We start from the raw sequence: 20,620 nt of genomic DNA on the forward strand, positions 1-20,620 counted from the left end.
AAGCAGAAGACTAGAGCACAGCACTGGTAAACATTTGGACTAGAACAATGGCTGGAACATGGGTGGACCATAGAAGGATTTAGGCCAAGCTCTGACTGGCAAACAAAGTTCATGTTTGGATTTGACCCTGCTGATTGTCATGGGTGTTGCTGAGTTTACAGTTTTCGTCACTGGGGAAGGAACACATAGGGACGAGAGCAGTGGGGTCAGGGGTGCCTTCGCACTTCTGGCTTGGCAGATTTTCCTCTCTGTGGACTTTTCTCAGCCTCTGGGAAAGTCCATTGTTGCTACAGCCTCATTTACCATAATTTTCCTCCTAATTCTTATTCATTCTCAGGAGGATGCAAAATTTGCAGTCAGTCAGAGGGACTTTGACAGTGGAGTTTGTCAAAGATAATTAAAGCCTGGAATCGCCTACATGTTTATTTTTATTTTATTGAAATATATTGCTTATATTGGGATGCATCCAGGTGTGTATATCAGGAACAGTTTCTATTGCTTTTCTTCACTTTAGTGGCACCAGTTCTAGTTTCCTCTCAGATTCTGCCACTTTCTGCAAAAGATGTTAGGAGATAAAATTCTTTTCCTTTATATGCCGTTTTGTCTCTCAGGGTTGTCAAAGCGTAAATATTATTGATACCATTCCTTCTTCTTAGGCCAGCTGCCTTTTTTTAAATTTTATTTTATTTTAACACCTTTGCTTTGAATATGAATATTCAAAGGCAGTTCTCAGGTGTTGTAAATGTACTCCCGCTTTGGGGCAGTCAGCAGTTTCAGCAGCACATTTGCAAACAGCTCCTGATGTTCACACCGAGCCCTGCTGCACAGCTGTGGTGCAAAAGCCCGGCACAGATGCACTACAGTAGCATGTGGCAAGTCACAGTACTTGACACCAGCAGAGTGGTCTGAGGCTTTTCACTGTGACTACAAACTCACCTCTAGACAAACATCTTGGAGGGGTGAAGCAGAGACTGGCCAGGGCAGAAAGTTGTGCTGATGGTTGTAAGGTAACTCTGGGGACGGGAATCTGTGGAAGAGGTGAAGACTTATGGAGGACTTGAAAGAAGGTAAGAGAGGATGTGACAGGCTGGTAGGGCGCCTATATAATAAAAATGATAAATTGCGTGGAACCAGATTGACAAACGGACTAGGGGGTGTGGGGGATCCTTCACTGGTTTCAAGAAGAAAGAACTTCATGGCCAAAGTGAAAGAGCAGAAAAGCCATGAGAAGGAGGAAGAAGGAAAGGTTTTATTCAGAGTTGCAAAGGCCAGGGGCAGATCCATCTCTTGAGGAGAAGGCAATGTACGTAAGAGTGAAAGGAAGGGAAAGAAAAGTCAACAAGAGATTGACGAGCAGAAGCTGTTATCTACAGTGCAGTCATAGCCACAGCTGCATTGAACCATGGGTGGACCTAGGGTAGTTTTAAATTAGACAGTGCCAGTACTGTCACATAGGTAGTACCAACACTATTTATGGTGTAGCTGTGGCAGCAAGGGGTGCCAGCAGTGCTGGAGACAGGCCAGTTAACTACATCTCCATGACCTGAAGAAATACTTTTGGGAAGAGAACCAGAGCTCCTTGGGGAGGCAGCGGCAGAACAGAATCACAGCAGAGATATTTTCTGTTCATAGTGGATCAAACGCAGGTCTGAATCCCCCTCTTTTAAGTCTTCCATGGGCCTGTCCCCTCTAACTGTCAGATGCTGTTCGCCTATGTAGGGCCAGTGTTACCAGTATCTGCACTACCAGTATCCACCTGTGGCACCATTGCCCTCCAGGGCTATCAGGTGGTCCATGAATGACAGCTCTTCCCCTCCCATGGCCGCAGGCTTCAGCACTTTTGGAGCAAAGGGGTTGGAATAACCTCTCCCTCCACGATGAAAATGAAATGCAAGAGCCCTCCACCTCCTCCCTACAGGCAAAGTCCTTGCCCATTAACTGGGATGGCAGGGAGGGGGGCTGTAAAGCAGGGGAGAAACATATCTTTGTGTCTGCTTGACAACTTTGTAAAAGGCAATGTTACCATGGCAATGGGTGGTCTTTAGCGAGAAAGGGAGTGAGCTGTAGTGTCAGGGTGAGAAGAAGGGGGGAGCGATGTTAAAGGGAGACAGCTTGAAAGTCTAGTGGGAAGGGAGAGGGGACTGCAGAGCAGAGGAGGGTGGTCATGGTCAGAGAACCACATTTGCCAAAGGACAAGTGGCTGTGACAAGAAGACTGATGTCTGGCATGGCTGCCCCACAACATGGGGTCTCTCCTGAGCTGCTACAAGATGGGCACCTCTGGACTGAGCCCACATCTTCGCACTGAGGACATTGCCCATGGCAATGAGGGCACTGCAATTAGCCTCCGAGGCTTCCGGCTGGACTGAAAGCCCCCACCTGGAAGTGCCCATTCTGCTCTCCCACATCCCCACCCCCCAAGTCTTTCGCTGTTTCAGAAGAAGCCCTGTTGCCCACCCCAAGATGACCACACAGCGTGGCCACCAGCAAACGGTCAGCTGGCAACAGGAACCCATTGCCTGGGTCGGAGCCAGAGAGATACTCCAGCCCCATAGAGAAATACCACTGAGAGCCCGGTACCGCATGGGAAAGGTCTCCTCCCCATCTTTCATCGGATGCCGATGAGAGAGGAGTTTCTTTGGTCTCGTGTTTTTTGCAAGGGGAGGGGCTGAGTGGCCAGAGCTGTGTGTGCCTGAAACAGTCAGACGATTGTACGGTAGGTGGGGAGGAGAGGGAACAAAGAGCCAGGGCTGACAGCACAGCACTACCAACGACCGCAGAGGAAAACCCAGCCTTCTCCCCTCCGCCGCCTCTGCAGCGCGAGGTGGGCGATGCCCCTTCCAGGCCACCGCTTGCCCCAGTGCCTCGGCCCTCGGTGGGCGGCTCTGCAGCCCCGCGTGTGGGACAGCCACGGGCAACCCCTGCGGCTTAGGGTTAGGAAGAGCCCTGGAGGCCCTTGGGCTGTGACCCAGGCCAGCGAGGGCGAGGACCTACATGGTGGCCGAACCGGGCACGCAGGTGAGGCCGGCCGGGGTGCCCGTCCCAGGGGGCAGCGCCGAGCCCTGCCTCCCTCCCCGGCGGGCCTCTCCCTGCTCCCGACCCTGGCAGGGCCTGTGGATGAGGGGGAGGTTCACGGCCGGGGGTGGGGGGGTCTCCCACGCAGGCCCGTGGGCTCTGCCGCCTCTCCTCACCCCCCGCCGGCCTCGCACGAAGCCCCTGCTGCCGGCAGGTGGCAGGGCAGCCCCGCGCCTCGCCCCGGCCCGGCCCGGGCCCAGGCCCAGGCCCCGGCCCGGCCCCGGCCCAAGCCCAGGCCCAGGTCCCGGCCCCGGGCCCGGCCTGGCAGTGCAGGGCGGCGGCTCTGCCCGGGGCCGCCTCAGCGCCTGTGGCGCGGCCTCGGAGCCCGGCTGGGAGTTTCCCCGGGCGGGGAAGGGGCCCTTTGCTGTCCGCCTCCCGGCAAAGCACAGGGACGCTGCCGCTTTCTCCCCACAGCCAGAGCCGGGGGAGCGGGGCTGCGGGCTGCCCAGAGGACGCCGGCCTCCCCCGGCCCACAGGCCCTTGGCCGTGCCGCTCAGCCCTCGTCCACCACTGCTGTAGGGTGCAATGGCCATTTTTATTATTATTAATGGCAGCGTGTTCGCACTGAGGTTAGATTACAGCCCCATTGTGCGAGGCCCCACACAAGCGCGGTCAGACACAGTCTGTACTCCAGGGAGCAGGCAGGCCAAACAGAAAAAGGCAGCAGAAGGGGCGGGCAGGAAAGAAAGGCAGCTCAGGGAGAGGAAGCGTTTATTTTCCCCCGGTTCATCCCACAGGCCGGTGGCAGAAAACAGGCTTTCTAGGCTGCTACAGGCCCCCTCATCCTTTGGACCGCGCAGTCCTCTTGTGCAAGTGGAACAAATAACCTGTGGCTGGCTGGTTTTTGGTGGTTCAGCATTTGTAAACGCTGACCGTTTACCCCTTGGTTAAAGCTAAACCTGCCTTCTCTTTCCCCAGCTGTTTAACATAGATACAGGAAGCTGGGAGCCCATGCTGGCATGCTGGGTGCTGTGAAGGTAATTATTAATTGTCGGGGCTCCTGGCCGGTCCTGCTCCCTGCCCTGCCGGTATCAAGAGATTGCTGCCAGGGGATGGTTGCCCACCCTGCCTGCCGGGGCTCGCCCTCCCCTGCCCGTCCGAAGACCAGCTCCACTCAGGCCCGGGAGCAGGCAGCAGCTTACGAGGTTGTCTGCCAGGAGGAGAGGACCACTCCAAGCAGCTGAACTTTTCACTCCAGCTTACAGAGAGATTTCCAGAGAGATGCTTCGAGAGAGGGGAGGGGATGGGAAGCAAGATTTGTAGGGGGACCAGCCTGGCCTTTTTGAATTCAGCTGTAGAGTTAGTTAACAAAGTTGCAGGATCTCAGTCTCTCTTTCTCTTTCTTTGCCAACTCCTTTTTTTTTTTTTTTTTTTCCTTCTTTCCCCTTCCTCAATATAAATACCCCGGGGCGGTTTCTTTTCTTTTTGGTATGAATGTGATGATCTTTCGGGGCTGTGATTGGCTCTGCGGCTTGTCATCGGGGACACACCTCCTGGCGTGGGGCCACCGCCTCCCCCTCTTGTGAAAGCTTCCCCTTGTAACAAGTGAGCGTAATTACATCAGTTACTCACTAGAGCACAGGCCTGCTTTAAATTTTGGCCTCTCGGAGCCTGCAAGAAGCTGAAGGACTAGAAAATGCAGAGTTTCGCTGTGCTCTTCCCTCCCAGGAATTAAGGCTCCCAGTCACACATGAGGACGAATGGATATCCGTACTAGTCATGGAAATGGCTACCTGTTAGGAGAACAGAGCTGCCCCACCACAGGAGGATTTCCGCTTTGCCAAAGCCTGGCCCACTGAAAAAAAATACACACCCTTTGAATTGAGCATTGGTGTAAATGAACCAGAAAAGGCCACACTTCCAGGGGCACCAAAAAGGAAGAGAGCTCAGGGTGAGAGCTGCAGGGGCTGTGGATGATCCCTGGAAAAGAGCAGAGCCAGCTGAACAAAGGCATCTGCGTGCCAAAAGAAAATGCATTTCACCCAGCAGCAAGGGCCTACGAGACAGGGCCAGACCTGTCGGGGGAAGAGAGTGGCCCTAAAGAGCAGTGCTCATGTGCCAGGTGGATATTGCAGCAGCAGCTTGACGCATTTCTGACAGGTCAGGATAGGAACTCGCAGTGCTTCTGTGGGCTTGTTCCAGAAAGGGCTGAGTGCTGGGGCGGGAGCATCCTTGCTATGCTCCAGAGGCCCAGATCCTCCACCGGAGTAAATTGGTGTAGCATGTAGGAAGCCAGTGCTCTCACAGCTGAGACCCTGCTCCATGGTAGCATGGCAGAGTTGAGGAAAGTTTCTGCACAAGAAAGAAAGGAAGTGGTGCTCTGGATGAGAGGGCTCACGTCTTATCCCAGGGCATTTTGTCCTTGTAGGGATGTGACCCTGATGTATGACACAGATGCTGCTGCTGCTTGGTGAGCTGGAAGGATGCAGATGAGGCGTAGGAGAATGCAAACCATTGATCTGGCTAGGAGAGCTGAGTCCTCATGTACAGATGTTTGCAGGGTGTCAGAACTGCTATTCTGACATGGGACGAACCCAGGCCTTTTCAAGCATGTCTTGCAAAAATTATACAAGGATAGACACCTCCCCCCCATCCCCTCCAGCTATTCTCTAGCATGCAGGTGTTTGCTCAGAGCACACAGCTGAGCCGATCCAGCCCTGGTTCTGGATTAGGCAGAGCAAAACTTGAACAGGCTCTCACATTGCTTGGCCAGTGGATTGAATACAGTTGTTGCCTCTTTTCCCTGTCTGTCTCCTTCAACTCTCTGGCCTCCCCCCAAATAAAAATAACCTTCTGCTTTCTATCCTGCAACAGAGAAACTTTTTCCTGGAAATTACATGAAAATTGATGTGCCCCTATGAAAAATGTGGGGTTTGATGATTCAGCGTTTTCCCATGGAAGGAAAAAGCTCCTTTGTTTCTCTGACCAGCTCTCAGCAAATGGCTCAATGGCACGCGTTCCGTGTTTCTTCCCAGGGAGCTGTTCCTGGAGCTGCTGAGAAGCTTCCTAGGTCATGGCCTATTCAGTAGGTGGCAGGTGTCGTTGCATCAGACAGTCTGAATACAAGCAAAGGGCTCTCATCCATTCTTACAGATCTGAAAACACAAAAAATAGTGTTGGTGCTTTCTGTGGTATCAGGTGTTCTCAGATCGTATGGTCTTCAGTGAGACCTGGGTTCTGCCTGATTTTAGGGAGAGTTGTCAATACAAGAGGCTCTGCCCTGTCACTGAGCTGAGGTTGCAGAAAGGAAAGGGCAATGTATCGTAGGAGCTGAGGAGGAGGAGGCATGAAAAGGGACAACAGGCTTCCAGTTCTGAAGGATGAATACTGTCACTAGTGGCTTGGGATTTGGGTACCCGAAACTGGGGGTGCCCTCACTGAGATGTGAGAGCTGCAGGGTGCCTGGCATCTCTGCAAAAGAGGCCTTCCCTGCCCCATCTACGCCAAGGGCTGGGGAGCCGGGATGGAGCAGGCGGTGTTTAAGACGTGAAGATGGATTTCTGGCACAGGAGGAGCAGGCAGAACAGAGGGAGGCTGTGGTGCTGGGACAGGTGCCTTGGCAGGCCAGGGGGCACTTCCATGTTCTCGGATGTCGTATCGGCCTTTGTGCTGACCTCCGGGCCAGGGTGAGAGTGTCAGCTCCCGGCTTTGCGCTACAGGATGCCAGAGCACATTTGCCCGTTTCCCTTGCCTGCACACAACTGCCAACCCACCTTTCTTATATACCCTTTTCGGGTGGATCAAGCTTTTATCCTTTCTGTTATTATGATCCCTGACATTCCCTGCAGGCAAACTGTTGGCGAGTGATGAAATTCCTTACATAGAGACTGAAACACAGGGATCGCAGGAACAAAATAATAATGCTAGTCATAATAATAAATAACAGCCCCATTTGCTTTAATCCGCAGCTCACAAAACAACAGCCCAGTCCAAATTCTCATCTGCTGTGGAGATAAAGAGTGTGATTTACTCTGTCAGCTATGGAGAACAGACAGACCACAAGGCAGTTATCTCTGGCCATAAACAAACTGGAGTGGCTTTGCCTTTTAACAGGCTCCCTTCTCCTCTCCTGTGGAGTGCTACTTTCCGCCTTACGTAACCCTCTGGGCAACTCCACTGACCTATTTTGTTTTAATAAACTTGAGCAGTTTGAGTTATGCACCCTCCACTTTTCAGACGCCGTTGCCACTCCACAGGGCTCCCTTTCTTGCCCTGCTCTGCAAGGTTGCATAGGTAGTATCTTGGGAGAAGCTAAATAAACAGCTTCCAAGTTCCGACACAGCCCATATGTGCCAAGCTTCCGTTTGAATGTTAGCCTTGGAGGTGAGAAGGAAAAACTGAGTTGACTAGGAAAACGCATAACCTTTCAGAAACAGTTTTTTATTACTTTCCTTATCACCCCTTTAAGGTCATAAAGATTATGCCAAAGAAGCTATTAAGTTTTCCAGGATTGCAAAATATTTTATCGATGATAGAGATGAAGCATGCTGTTCCACTTTTCAATTTTTTTCTTTAAATTTCCTTTTATGTTTGGGGATTTGATCTTAATCTTCCCTCTGTACCTTTCTGTTTCCGTCCTGCTTGGAGGCAGTCAGACATGGTTAATGGTTTCTTCTAGCCAGAAGCCTACACTGAGTTGCAAACAGAAGACTTCTCAGGCATTAAAACAAATTAAGAGAGTAAACATGGAAACTAAAAATGTGGGCACCATGATCCCTTAACAGACTGAGCTTCTGGCTTTCCCTCCGTCATGGTTCCTGAGATGGATATAAACTTCTGGAGAGTAATGACTGAGAGCAGTGGTTTTCCATAATGCCTCATGTGCTTGAGTTAATTTAGGAGCGAGGATATGTTCTTCCACTGAAAAACATCTGTGAAAACTTGACACCAGAATGCTTCTAGTGGTTAAATAGTGGGGTCTGGGCTGAAATGGCTGCACATCAGTGTCACCACCAGGTTATCCTAGGGACGAAATAGGGATCAAATGCCATAGGAGGCCATCTGAGATTCCCTTCCGCACACATGGTAGTGGAAGAGCAGATTAGTGTCCTGCTCATAATGCGTCTCTTGCAAATCCCACACTGGAGAAGGATATTCAGAGCTTTGGAGGAACACTGAAAAGAGGCTCATGAGAGGCCCAATTCTTCACACTGAACTGGAAAGTGTTATGAGTGGACTGCAAAGCTCTACTGAATATTGAGTTAATCCAAGATTTACGTGCCATAAGCCTCCAGAAATTGGGCTATGGTGGGCTTTAACTAAAGCAGTGTTAGCTAACCTTTTAAGAAACCCTGTTTTTCCTTCCTGTGCAGTCTTTCTGATGGGCCTTGTTTTCCTGAAGGAACAGATCCTCAGCTGGCTTAACACAGATTCATCTCACTGAAGCCAGTGATGCTGGAGGTTGGGAGGATCTGACCCTGAAGCAATTCCTCTTAATGGTGACATGTTTGTCACCACCAGGCAAGATGATGGACTGAGCACTGGTGATGGAAGAGTAGCAGACAAGCTACTGGCACAAATATCCTCCATTCGCCTCTCCCATGGCATTTACTAAAAAGAGAGGCAGAAGCAGGAAGGTGAGACACTTCAGTGAAGTTGGCATGAAGAAGAGACGAGTCTTACTCAAGCTGAGTTAGAGTGGAAAAACTTTTATCAGGGAAGTGCCAAGTATAAATCACTAGATGATTCAGAAAGAGGACAGTAGCGAGCTAATTAATGCCAACTGGCAATAAAACAGAACAGCATTACAACCTTTTAGGACAGCATGTGCCAACCTTTTCCATAGTGTTCCCCACAGGGAGAGGCTGCCCCTTTCCCACAAGATTAGACCTCCTGCCTGGGGTGGGCAGAGGAGCCAGGGGTGGAGGATCTTCAAGCTATTGTTTCAGGTGCCTTGCCAATGCCAGGAGGCATTTCGGTATCGATTTATGCTCTGCTTATATTTTCCAGGTTCTTTCTCCAGTCATGCAACAGTACGGAAAGACTTCCCCAGTGATTGTAACGGGAAAAACAAGGGTGGGTGGAGAAGGATAAAAAGGAGCGGGGGGACATGCCTGTTCTCACAGCTCTGCCCATCCTGGGGGGAGCTCGTAATTCCCAGCTGGAAACTTTGTCTCCAGGGCAATGATTTGTGATGCTGAAGCCACCCACAGTCTCCCAGTGGCAGCTTAAAGTAGTCTTGTCACTGGGCAGGGAAGGTAAAGCCCATGCTATTCTCACCGTCCATTGCATACAACATACAATTTCAATGACAGACTTTTAAAAATTTTAAAAATTTTAAGTAAAATACATTTTCTTTCTTTTTAAATAGAGCTATTTAAAATTAAATGTGGAACAATGGCCATCTGTAGTAGGAATGAAGCTTAGTATATTTGATAAAAAGCTTCTTTTTGTCTTGTTTTGTTTTAAATATCAAGTTACACATGCTTCCTGCCAAGACATTTCAGAAAGTTGAACCAAATCACTACCTAAGCACCTGGAACCAAAGCTTGGTAAATGCTAAATCCACTTTTGAGAGCAATTGCTCTTCCATGAGTAGAAGACGACTATTTTTTCCATTTCAGTTTATTCAACAACTTAGATTCAATGACTTGCTCATTCAAAGTTGAGAAACTGAATGAGGTTTGGAAAAAGCAGACAAGCTTGTTTTTCTCCTCTGGTCTATAAGGAAAATGAGGATGAGAGGACAAGATCCAGCAGATCTGCAATGTTGGGGTATATGGTGTCCTGTTTAACCCACTAGCCACTTATACAACTTCCTTTGTTTAATATTACTTTTTCTTTTCTGTTTTGCAATTAAGTTTTTTTTTAAAGTAATAAACTAAGAGTTTAATAAAACTGGTTTTAGACATTTTTCGTGGATTCAGGTTTCATTCTAAATGCAGCCTGATATGAATCAATTCTAAAGAAAAACAGTTATCTTACAACAAATTAAAAATGCGTAATTCACCATTTTCCAGCATAGAAAAATGTAATAATGAAGACCTAATAAAAGCATGTAAAGCTGTAAGTAAATATGTGTAGATAAAACTGTCTGCCGGTAACAGTAAGTACCCAAGTTAGTAGACAGGCTGTATGTAGTTTTAAGTCAACAGAGTTTTGCTGGTTACAGCCTGATGAGTATCAACCTTTCTTTAAGGAAAATAATTAAAAAGGATAAATGGAAAAGAAGTTTTGATTTAATATTTAAAATGAAGCTCTCATGCTTGCTAATTTAAATGGGTGATTTAATCTGTTCACTGAAGCTCAAATCTATCCGTTTTAAGTCCAGCTTCCCTGTAGTTACCGCATGGGTGGGGTTTTATGCATCTGAAGTTTCAGTTGCAAGCTGTTCTCTGTGAAGCTGAAGCCAAACCTCCCTGAACTCAATGAGATTTTCCCCACCAGTTTGCCAGGAGTCTGGAGCAAGCGTTCAGTTGTCCAAATTGGTGATTTGTTCAGTCCCTAAAAAACAATGCCTAGTGCAATTCCTCACAGGTATCTTCTGTTGCTGCCTGGTGTGTGTCACCAAGTGTGCTTGTAGCATTCTCAGTAAAGGAGTGAAGAAACAAGATGTTCTGATGATAACACATGCTACCAGTTTGTAGTGTCCCTGCCTATGCTGTACCTCTCTTTCAACCTCCTGCCTGTTTACCAGACCTTTCCTAGCTCAAAATTCGCTTTAGACAGTGTCAGCAAAGCCTTTGTCAGTATCTGTCCAGAGGCAAAAAGCAACAGCCATGAAGAACCTCTCAAGGTTAGCTTCCAACCCCAAGCATTCTATGATTCTATGATTCTATGAAGTAGGTGAATCCAAATAGAAGTCATGATTTGAAAAGTAAAGGCAGAGCAAGCACATCTAGTCTGAGGCTGGAGGAGAATGTTGTGAAAACAGTGGAATCATCTGCTTGAAGTAGAAATAATTGAGGTAACAATATATTGCGATACAACTAGAAGTGTCAGTCACCCTTCATTTCTGTTCTGTTCTGTTTCTATTCTATTCTATTCTATTCTATTCTATTCTATTCTATTCTATTCTATTCTATTCTATTCTATTCTATTCTATTCTATTCTAATCCATCCCAACCCATCCCATTCCACCCCATCCTATTCATCTGGGTGCCATAGGACCCTAAAGCTCCATTTATGTTAGGCTCTATGGGAAGACCAAATGAATTAACCTCTTCCTACCCCCAGAAGTGTGCAGCCAACCCAGCACAGAGCTGTGCTGTGCAGGGATTGCCAAGCCAGCTCTGTGCACAGCTGCAGAGTCTCACTCCTTGTGTGAACTTGTTCAGACCTCGGTGTGCACCACAGAGCACTGTGCCACCCAGGCATCTGGTAAGCGCAAGGCACAAGGCAAGTGGTAGCGACAGACTGGCTTGCAGTGTGTGATGGGATGATGAGGCAAAAGCAGGCAGCGAGCAGAGCAACTTTGTGCTATGTCACATACATTCTCAGCTGTTTTCGTGTGCAGACAGTTCCCCTAGTGCAAGGTGCACACTGCATGTTTGCATCTCTGCCCATCCGTGTCATGAATCAGCTACTCTGTCAGGGAGAGGCCCCTGGAGAGACGTGCCAGCTATTTAATAAATTCATTGCAGTGTATTTACTCTGTTTGTTTAACTAGTAATGGCAGAGTTTGTGGGTAACTCCATCAGGAAAAATATCTTCCTATGTCCCGTGGCAAACATACACATACAATTGTCCAGTTGGGCTCCAAAATGACCCATATTTGTCATCCCTGAATCAGTTTCTGTTTTCCAGCCCTCCCCACCAGTTTACAGTTCCTGTTCTTGAGCTCCTTCCTCTGGCTGTAGATGCCTATCAGCATAACTGGAATTCATGGCATGGCCTTTGATTCCTTCTGTCCTCATGCCAGACTCCAGCAGGTCTCTGTTATCAGATACTAAAGCCTATTATAACGTGAAGTGCATGTACAAATTTACCCAGGCAGGTACACTGGCATCCTTGCCTGATAGTTCCTCCTTCCCAGAGGAGCACGGGCATCTCTCAGCCTCCTTACAGCCGCCAGAGACTCTCTTTACGCAAGGAAAGTATGTTGGCACGAAAGGCAAATGGTTACACATGCTTCTGCTGTTTTCTCTTTCAGAGGGTAAATGCTTGTTCGTATCCCATGATGTCATCTTTTGACACCACACACTGATGTGGTGTCAGGCAAAGATGGTGTTCTCATCCACTGTCTGGCTGAGCCTGGAGGGACCCTCCGGTCCTGGAGCTCAAAAATTTGTCCTCGTTATCCTCCTTCTAACTCAAGGGAGCAACATTTCCCCAGATGGAGGCACAGACAAGGGATGGGACTTGCCCAGCATCACTGTGTGAAGGCCATGGAGGAGCCGGGGACAGAAGCCAGGCCTCAAGAGTCCCAGTGCTATTGTTCTGCAATACCATAGCTGGTTTCATGACATACATGAGTCTTCCCAAGCAATCCTGTCTGCCGTGCAGACATCACAGTCATCAGCAGGGCAGCTGCCTGGGCCCTTGGGCACCACAGGTTACATCATCCCTCCTTGGCTTGACCTGCAGCAGAGCTCCAAAAACTGCAGTATGGGGAGGTGAGGGGCTGACTGACCTCCTGTCCTGGCTAGTTTGTCAACACATCACAGGCCCTAGCCTCTGCAGAGCTGGCCCTGGGCACCATGTAACCAGCACAAATCTGGCAGAGACAGCAGGACTACCCCAGCTCACCATGGTCAAGTGTATATAGCAAGACATCTCTTTACTAGTAGCAGATGGGATGCAGAGAGTGCTCCCAGCCTGTGTGCTTCCCGAAATGCCTCCTAGGACCATTTGAGCCACAAAATTCATTCCCATTTCCTCCGAGACCCTCGCATAGTGCCCTGAGCTGGTTCCTCATGCTGCATTCCTCTTGCGAGGGCCCAGCTCGTCTGTCAGCTGCCTTGGCCTGCCATCAGGCTTCGGTCGGTCTGCATGAAAAATGTCCCATCTGGTTGTTCTGGATACAACGTGCAAAATCTCTGCCTGGCCTCACACACACACACTGGCTGTGGCACGTATTTCGGATCTGGGCACTCTAGCTGCAGGCAAACTCTGTTCTCCTTCAGTGGCGTGCTGGGTTTGTCAGAGGGTATTAGGAAATGTTCCTGTGGTGGGTGGAAGCACATAGTGCATCTGAGGTGGTTGCTGTGGCTGTGGGGGACAGCTCTGGCCTGGCCCACTCAGCAGTCTCTCCTGCCCGGGTGATCCTCTGTGCTGTTTGCAGCAGTGCTGCTGTGAACGCCGCTCACGCACACTGGTCTCGCACAACCAAGCCAGTTGCCAAACTGGAGTGCCTCAGCTGATACAAGATAATTTTAATTGAACCAGCTTTGCCCACTGCAAGTGGGTGCCAGTTTGTCAAGCCTTGGTGACGTTAGCTGACACTGGGGAGTGCAGTGGGTTCACATGCATGCTCTCTGTGGGGCTGCAGAAATGCTTCCCATTAAATGACTACACGTATACCTTTGCAATCATTAAATGTAGGAAATGCCTTTTGTGTGCGTGGTATTACAACATTACAGTCATCCTGGAAGCTGCTTCCCCCTTGCCCCAATATCTCTCACCTCATCACACAGCGAAAGTTTTGCCTGTGAGAGGAGCAGGATGGGGCCAACAGCAGGCTTAGCAAATCCAGCTTCATCTCACCAAGGGAGAAGCAAGTTCTCATGCCATGTCCATAGATGTAGGAAGATCTCTGCTAAATGTCCTTCCAGACAGACTCCATACAGCATGGTATGGGGTAAGAGACAGCTTTGGTATTATTCAGATCTTAGGCAACTTTGAACGATGCAGATTAAAACCAAACACCTAGAAGGGAAGAGTCTTAAGTTCCTCCGTGGTGTGCTTGGCCCTGGAATGGGCAGCTGCATACGGAGGTAGCTTCAACTTGAGGTCTCCAGATACAGTCCTGCAAAAAGTACATTAAACAGCGCTCTGCAGCAGCACAATGAGGCCGCCGTATGTGCTTGTTGCTTGTTCTCACACTGGTAGTGTGTGCTGTTCTCACACGCAGCTTCACACTCCCTGGTTATACATTAGCAATGACACATTCTTTAGCTCAAGTTTGACTTGGACGTAGATTGAAGCCCGATACTACGAAGTACAGTTGGGGAGAAAGGAAACATCACTCGGGGTCAAATATTTTCTGGTCTTGGGTTAGTAGGCAGAACATGTGACAAACCACTAAGTACTGTTATTGGTGACTATTTATTGGGTACCAGTAGTGCAAGAGAAGATGAGGTCCTTGGGTCTAAAGGCCTTCTCAGACAAAGATACCAAACAAGCACTCTCAGTGCATGAGTTTTTCCCCAAGGTGGAGGGCACTTCTGGAGATGTGGGGTGGCATGGTGTGCCTTTGCTAAGGGGATTAGGGTCTAGGGGTCCCAAGGGTGGAGTGTTTTTTGTGGAGGAGCCAGAAGCTTAGCAGAGCAGGAAAGGAGGTATAGGCATAGGCAGGGGCTGCTTTGGTGTGGGCTCAACAGCGGTGATAAATTGGGGATTGAATAAGCAAAATCCTACTCTTCCATCTTCTGGCCACGCCTTCCAAATTTCTGATGTACCCAGAAAGCACTGATCATTCAGAAAGCCTGTGCTTCTCTCCCATGGTCACAGGGGCCAAACTGTCAGCACATGTAGCACACTTGACTGAAGACAGGGAAGCTGGGACATTGCCTATGATAACCAGCTGTTCATACCAGCCATTCCTGCTCCAAATGGAGAGTGCCACAATTGCATGTTTGCAGGCTGGCCTTTTGTCCAGCCGCTCTCTTTCCCTGAGTAATCCACCCGACTGGAACACATTGCAGGGCATCATGCTGCTTAGAGAGAGAGCTTCAGTGTGTGCCGACTTTGGACAACCTTCCACAACTCTCATGTCATCTTTCACTCAGGACCTAGCTATCACATGCATCCTGATAAAAATCACATGTTTAGCTCAGCTGAACCTGGGTTCAATGTCATGCCCGAACAAATGATTCCCCATCCAGATGGTGTGCAAAACTGTCTTTTCTCTGAGGAAGAAATTAAGAGTAATATTAATGTAATCAGATCCCAAGATTAATGCAAACCCATCAGGAAGGACATTTAATTTTTAATAATTCAAAATTACATAAGGAAAATGCAAGTAGGGAAGAGAGGTGCAAGTAAAGCCAAAATAGATCAAGGCAGAGAGCTCCAACTGTCTCACCAGCTGCCTTTGGCCACTGACAGCTCAATCTAAATCTTAACATAGAGGCGCAGGGCGGATGATGACAGATCACACTGCCTCCCTTATTGCCTTGCATGATCGTAGTGGCAGTTTTGCTAAAGTAAGGGAGGACAGGTTGATGGAGAATATTAGCTGTTACCCTCCCCTCCCCTTTTCCTCTCACTTTCATGCTTTGTGGAGCAGCCATGCTGTGATCTGAGGCCTGACATATATATATATAGCCCTCCTGCAGCCCTCTTTTAAGAGGATGCTTGGCCCAGGGAGAGAGGTGGAGCCAGAACTGGCCACTAAAAGGATTTTTCTGACAGATCCTTTGGGTATTCATCAGAGATCTGTTTTGCTTCCATTTACTTCTCATTTCACAGAGCCTTTGTACTCTCCTGGATCACTAGCATGTGGAAGGAAGGACAGGAGGAGAGGCAGAGCCGTACAGGAGGCTGTACTAGCTCATTGAAAATCGCAGACTAGAAAAAAGGTATGGACTCATCCTTGGTCTCTGCCTTTTTAATTGCACGTGTATCACAAAGACCAGGGCACTTCCAGCACACTGCTTGGTTTGCTGCCATCTCAGGGAGGACTGTGGGGATGAGCCTGCTCAAGAAACAGCAACTGGTGGAATTTGTCCAAGGACACTCATGGAGCTTCAGCTGAGTCCCAGCCTGTTTCAGGCAGTGAAGCTGAAGTGGTCTCAGATGTAACAGAAGTTAAGAGATTTGCCAAAGGTCACAGAAAAACTGTGGCAGAAACAGGACCAAATGTAGGACCCTCACTGCAAGGCCACCTGTGTCATGGGAGAGGCAATAGTTGGGCAATTATTTCTAGGGAGGAGATGCCAAACTTTGATGCCTAAAGAGCCCTCGTGAGACATCCCCTTACAGAGTCTCTTGGCCAGCCCTGGGAAGTCAGGGCAGGACAAGAACACAACAATTGTCTCATTTATCAAAGGAGGCAGTGACTGCACATGCCAAATCTTCTCTTGACTCACTCAAGTAGGTTGGTGCAAATGTTGCTTGGGTAAAATCAGTGTTTCAGCTACCAGAAGTGAAAATCCTGGCCCTACAGACTGACAGGGAAAGGATGCACATTTGGACAAACCTAGTAACTGTGCTGTGGTGACAGTTCCCTTAGATTGTCTTGTAGGTACAAGTGGCTAATGTTCAGAGAGCTGGATGTGGCCCTTGTCCTTCTGAAATCTACTCCCAAACTTCTAGTGCTAGCTCCCCTGTACAAACCTCAGTGCAAAATTACTCAACCACAGCAGCATGCTGACATGTACGATTTTGCTGATGAACAAACAGCAGTTTTTTCCAATGGTTCCATATGGTCATTCTGCCAGTGGGAGGTATGATTTCAGGAACATGAATATGAATAAACAACGTCCTGTGACATCTACATTTATTGGGCCTGCTTCCCTCCCTCATCTCCAAATTTCTGACATGACCTTTGATAAAAGAGTGGCTTGCTGGAATGACACTAGATTGCTAGCAGCTCTTGTGAGACAACCCCTTATCAAAGGCTGAGCACAGCCGTGACCATTGTGGAGTGCCAGTCCAAATTTACCCAGGCTGCTATGTTGGCATGCATCCCTAAATTCTCAGCTTCATGGACTTTTATCTTCCCCTGTGAAACAAGGGCATCATGGACTCTCCTCTTAGCTGCCACTAGCATGTTTGACACCACAGAAATATGCCCGAGTGCGAACATGCTCACTTTCCCAACCCATACACAGAGCTTCCCTCCCCAAACATCTCAAGGAAGATATGTTTAAAATATGTGTTTCCCAAGTGCAGCTCTGTTTACTCGATAGTGATTGTTCAAGGAGGTGGTTTTGGCCTCTCCTTTCCCATTCTTCGGTTCTCAGCCTAACAAGGGCTGTATTCTTGTCACGGTGTTTATCGGGCAATGAAGGAGAAGCAGCAATGGCTTCCTGGTGCCAGCTGGCACCATGCCACGTGATTGTTGTCAAATGGGGATGTAATAATTGTAATAATATGTTTCTCACTCAATTCAAACCTCTCCTGAGGTGCTCTTTTTATTTGAGGGGAGGAGGGGGAAGGATCCATGACTCTCTGCATGTCTCAGTCTGCCACTCCAGCTGGGTCTCTTTATCCTTCCTACCTTGCCTGTGGCAGACAAGGTGCCTCTGGAAAGGCTGCAGCTAACTTCACCCTGATGCCCTCTTTGTCTGCGGAGAGAAGGCCCCCAGAATGGTCTCTGAGCACCAGAAGGGCTTCCGGAACCCTGATCCGCCTCCTGCAGCTCTCTGTGCTGTCTGGTGTCTGGGCTGTGGATGGCTCCCAGTCTGCAAGAAGGTGCTGGAGCACCAGGACAGCATGTACATGAGGAGAGGGGTGGCTCTGCCCCAAGTCTTCCCCTCTAACTTTCCTGCCTGTCTGGCCATTAGGAAGTAGAAGGGAACTCAGTCATTAATAACCCTTGCAGTTTTTTGGCCTCTGGGCTGAGCCTGTCCATGAAAGACCAATTATAATTGTGCTGCGGCCAGAAATCTCAGCTAAATGGCCAACGTCCTCAGATTCTAAGAAATTCTGTGGAAGAATTTCTTTGTGGAGAGAGAGAGGATGAGAAAAAGAGAGGATTTTCTTGGACACATGGCAGTCTGCGAGCAGGGCCAGGAATTCACACAAAGCAGCTTGCTCTGGCTGGCTCCCTGTGCAGAGAGCCAGCAGGAGGCCCGCATATCACTTCAGACCTAATGCGTCCGGCTTTCCCCATGAGGGATGAATTTCACCCTCCAGCCATCTCCACAGGACCCCACCGCTGCCCTGCTTCTTCCACTACACACCTTGGGAGAGGATGGGCAGAGCCTGGACTGACACCAAGACCCTGGAGCGGGGAGGCTCCTTGCCTTCTTTCTCGCTGCCTGAGTCATCGGGTCCCCAGGGGGAATCCTGTCCTGAGGGCAAGTCTGCACTGCATGTTTGTACCCATTTAGCCCATAATAGAAATGAATGCATTTCATGAACGCATGGGTGTTCTCAGCACACCGAGAACTAAAACCTACATTTCCAAAGCAAAAATGCTCACTAAAATAATTACAAAATATATTAAAATAATGGGGGTGGGGGGGGAGGAGGAGAGAAAGCAAAATCTCTGCATCAAGGGATTTATCCCCGAGCACATGACAGGTTTGTAGAACAATGCAGGGAGGGAGTGTGTGGAAAAGGCTTTATGATAGCTGAAGGTTTAAAGTGTGTAACTGCTCTCTAGGAGTTAATCCCAGGTACAAGGGCACTTTACAGACACACAGTAGAAGTTTGGCTTCATTCAGGTGCCGATGCAGAAGGGGAGTAATCTCCTGCCACAGTGTGTGTTAGATTTCTGTTTGCCATGGAGTGGCAGGTTAGGAGAAAACACCCTGCGTATTTAGTGACTTAGGGAATGGATAGGAATGTGTTCCGCTGGGGCACTGCAGCACTGCCGGCATTTACTTACCCGACAGTCACATATGGAAATGTGGGGGTTTTGGCAGGTGTTTAGACTCTTTTTACCTTACCCATTCACTGAAGTATATACCACCAAAAGCTGGGAATGGCCAGAAGGCACACATGTGGGCTGATGCAGCCACCCTGGTTTAGAAGCGCAGTAATGACAGGAAAGGGCTGAACCTCATGGCATAAACCCTCCTGGGAAAGTGTGTGGAGACGTGTCAGCCTTGGCCACTCTCTGAGGGGGCAGTAACTACCCTCTGTCAGTTTTGACAAGGTACTTTTGACTCCTTGTCAGGAGATTAAGAATAGGAACCTAGTAAGTGGTTCCAAAATGTCAGTGTTATTCCAGGAACAGGAATAGTTGGAGAAGAAATGTTGCTTTTCCTGTTGCTAGAAATGCCTCCTGTGCTAGCTGCGCACCAGTCACAGTACTAAAAGGTAAAGAGTGACCACCTGAAGAGTGGTGAGACCTGAAAAACTGAAGTGCAATGTTTAAAATACAAGACATGCAGCTTCAAACATGCTCAGGACTCACCAAGAGTCCTGCACCCTGCAGATCGCACTGAGACAAGATCTTTGCAAGAATCTGGCCTTTTTGTCCATGAGTCATCACTAACAATATTTCCTGGATGAGCAGGTGTGTTGCTGAATTATAAGAGTAGATCCCAGACAGAGAAACTCACCTTCATAGTAGTTATATTGAAATAACTTTGGCAGTGTTGAAAAATGCTGTGTTGGTGGTGCTAGAGCAAGAAAAGTCTTTGTCTGTAAAGGCAGTACAGGAAGAGGATGTGTGTTGCAGTCTGCTCCACCTGCTTGCCTCAGCTTTTGTCCTTCACTGTCTGTATCTAAGAAACACCTTTTAGTGACTATTGTAATGTGGTTTCCTATTCACTGAGAATGTGGAGGAGGACATCAAGCCCTGTGAACTCCTGTCAGTTGGAGAAGAAACCCTTCAGACCTCTTCATACCCTATTGGGACAGTTGGCACTAAAGAGGAAAGACCAGATTCCTGGAGGGACATCTATTAATACTAGCGCAAAAGGCTGGGACTGGGTGTTGAGAGAGAGTCTAGAAGGTTTAACAAAGCCGTTCCTTCTAGCTCTGCCTGATTGCTGCCTTGCTGAGTGTGAGTAGGCATTGGGTTGCTTCCACACCTCTCATATGGGCTCCTTCAGTGTCTGCCTCAGGCATTTGTACCCAGATAAAAATAATCTCCACAAGCTTCATATTTTTGGCCACAGTCCATGCTGGTGCCCATTCCTCTGTGATGATGGTCTGGATTATTTGCCGTTGGCCAGAGCAGAGCTGCCCAAGCCCAACAGCAAAGCACCAAAATCACAGCCATGGCAATCCTAAGAACACAACTCAAACTCTAATCCCATTATAATGGCTCAATGTACTTTGCTCAAACTTTTAATAAGGTAACATGTACCTGAATAACTAGATTTCCTCCCCATGATCATGATCCTGCTCTTGGCGATGACTGGAGAACTATGATAGCATAATCTGATTTGAATGGCCTGTGCAGGCACCACCTGGCAGCTATTGATATCAAGTTAGGAGAATGAAGATGAATGGTCCAGAGGAATATTCAATTACATTGTTTCCTTTTCCAAGGTAATAACCTGATGAGTAACAAAGAAGTTACTTTCCCTTTTTTGCTGTCACCATCTCCGTTTCCAGGGATTTTTATTTAGTTATTTTCATCTTTCTATTCAGCACCCATCTGGAGATGGATGGGCATTCCCTCTGTTTCTGGAAGCCACCACTGCTGAATCAGAATCATCTGGCTGTGTTGGTGTACAGCAGTAATACCCAGAGTCCCAAACTGGTGTGCTGCAAAGCCTGGCTTCCCAAGACCTTGTGAGCAGGAGTGCTGAGAGACAAGC

Source organism: Pelecanus crispus, chromosome 3 (genome assembly GCF_030463565.1).
Source record: "Pelecanus crispus isolate bPelCri1 chromosome 3, bPelCri1.pri, whole genome shotgun sequence".
In the NCBI taxonomy this organism is placed as follows: Eukaryota; Metazoa; Chordata; class Aves; order Pelecaniformes; family Pelecanidae; genus Pelecanus; species Pelecanus crispus.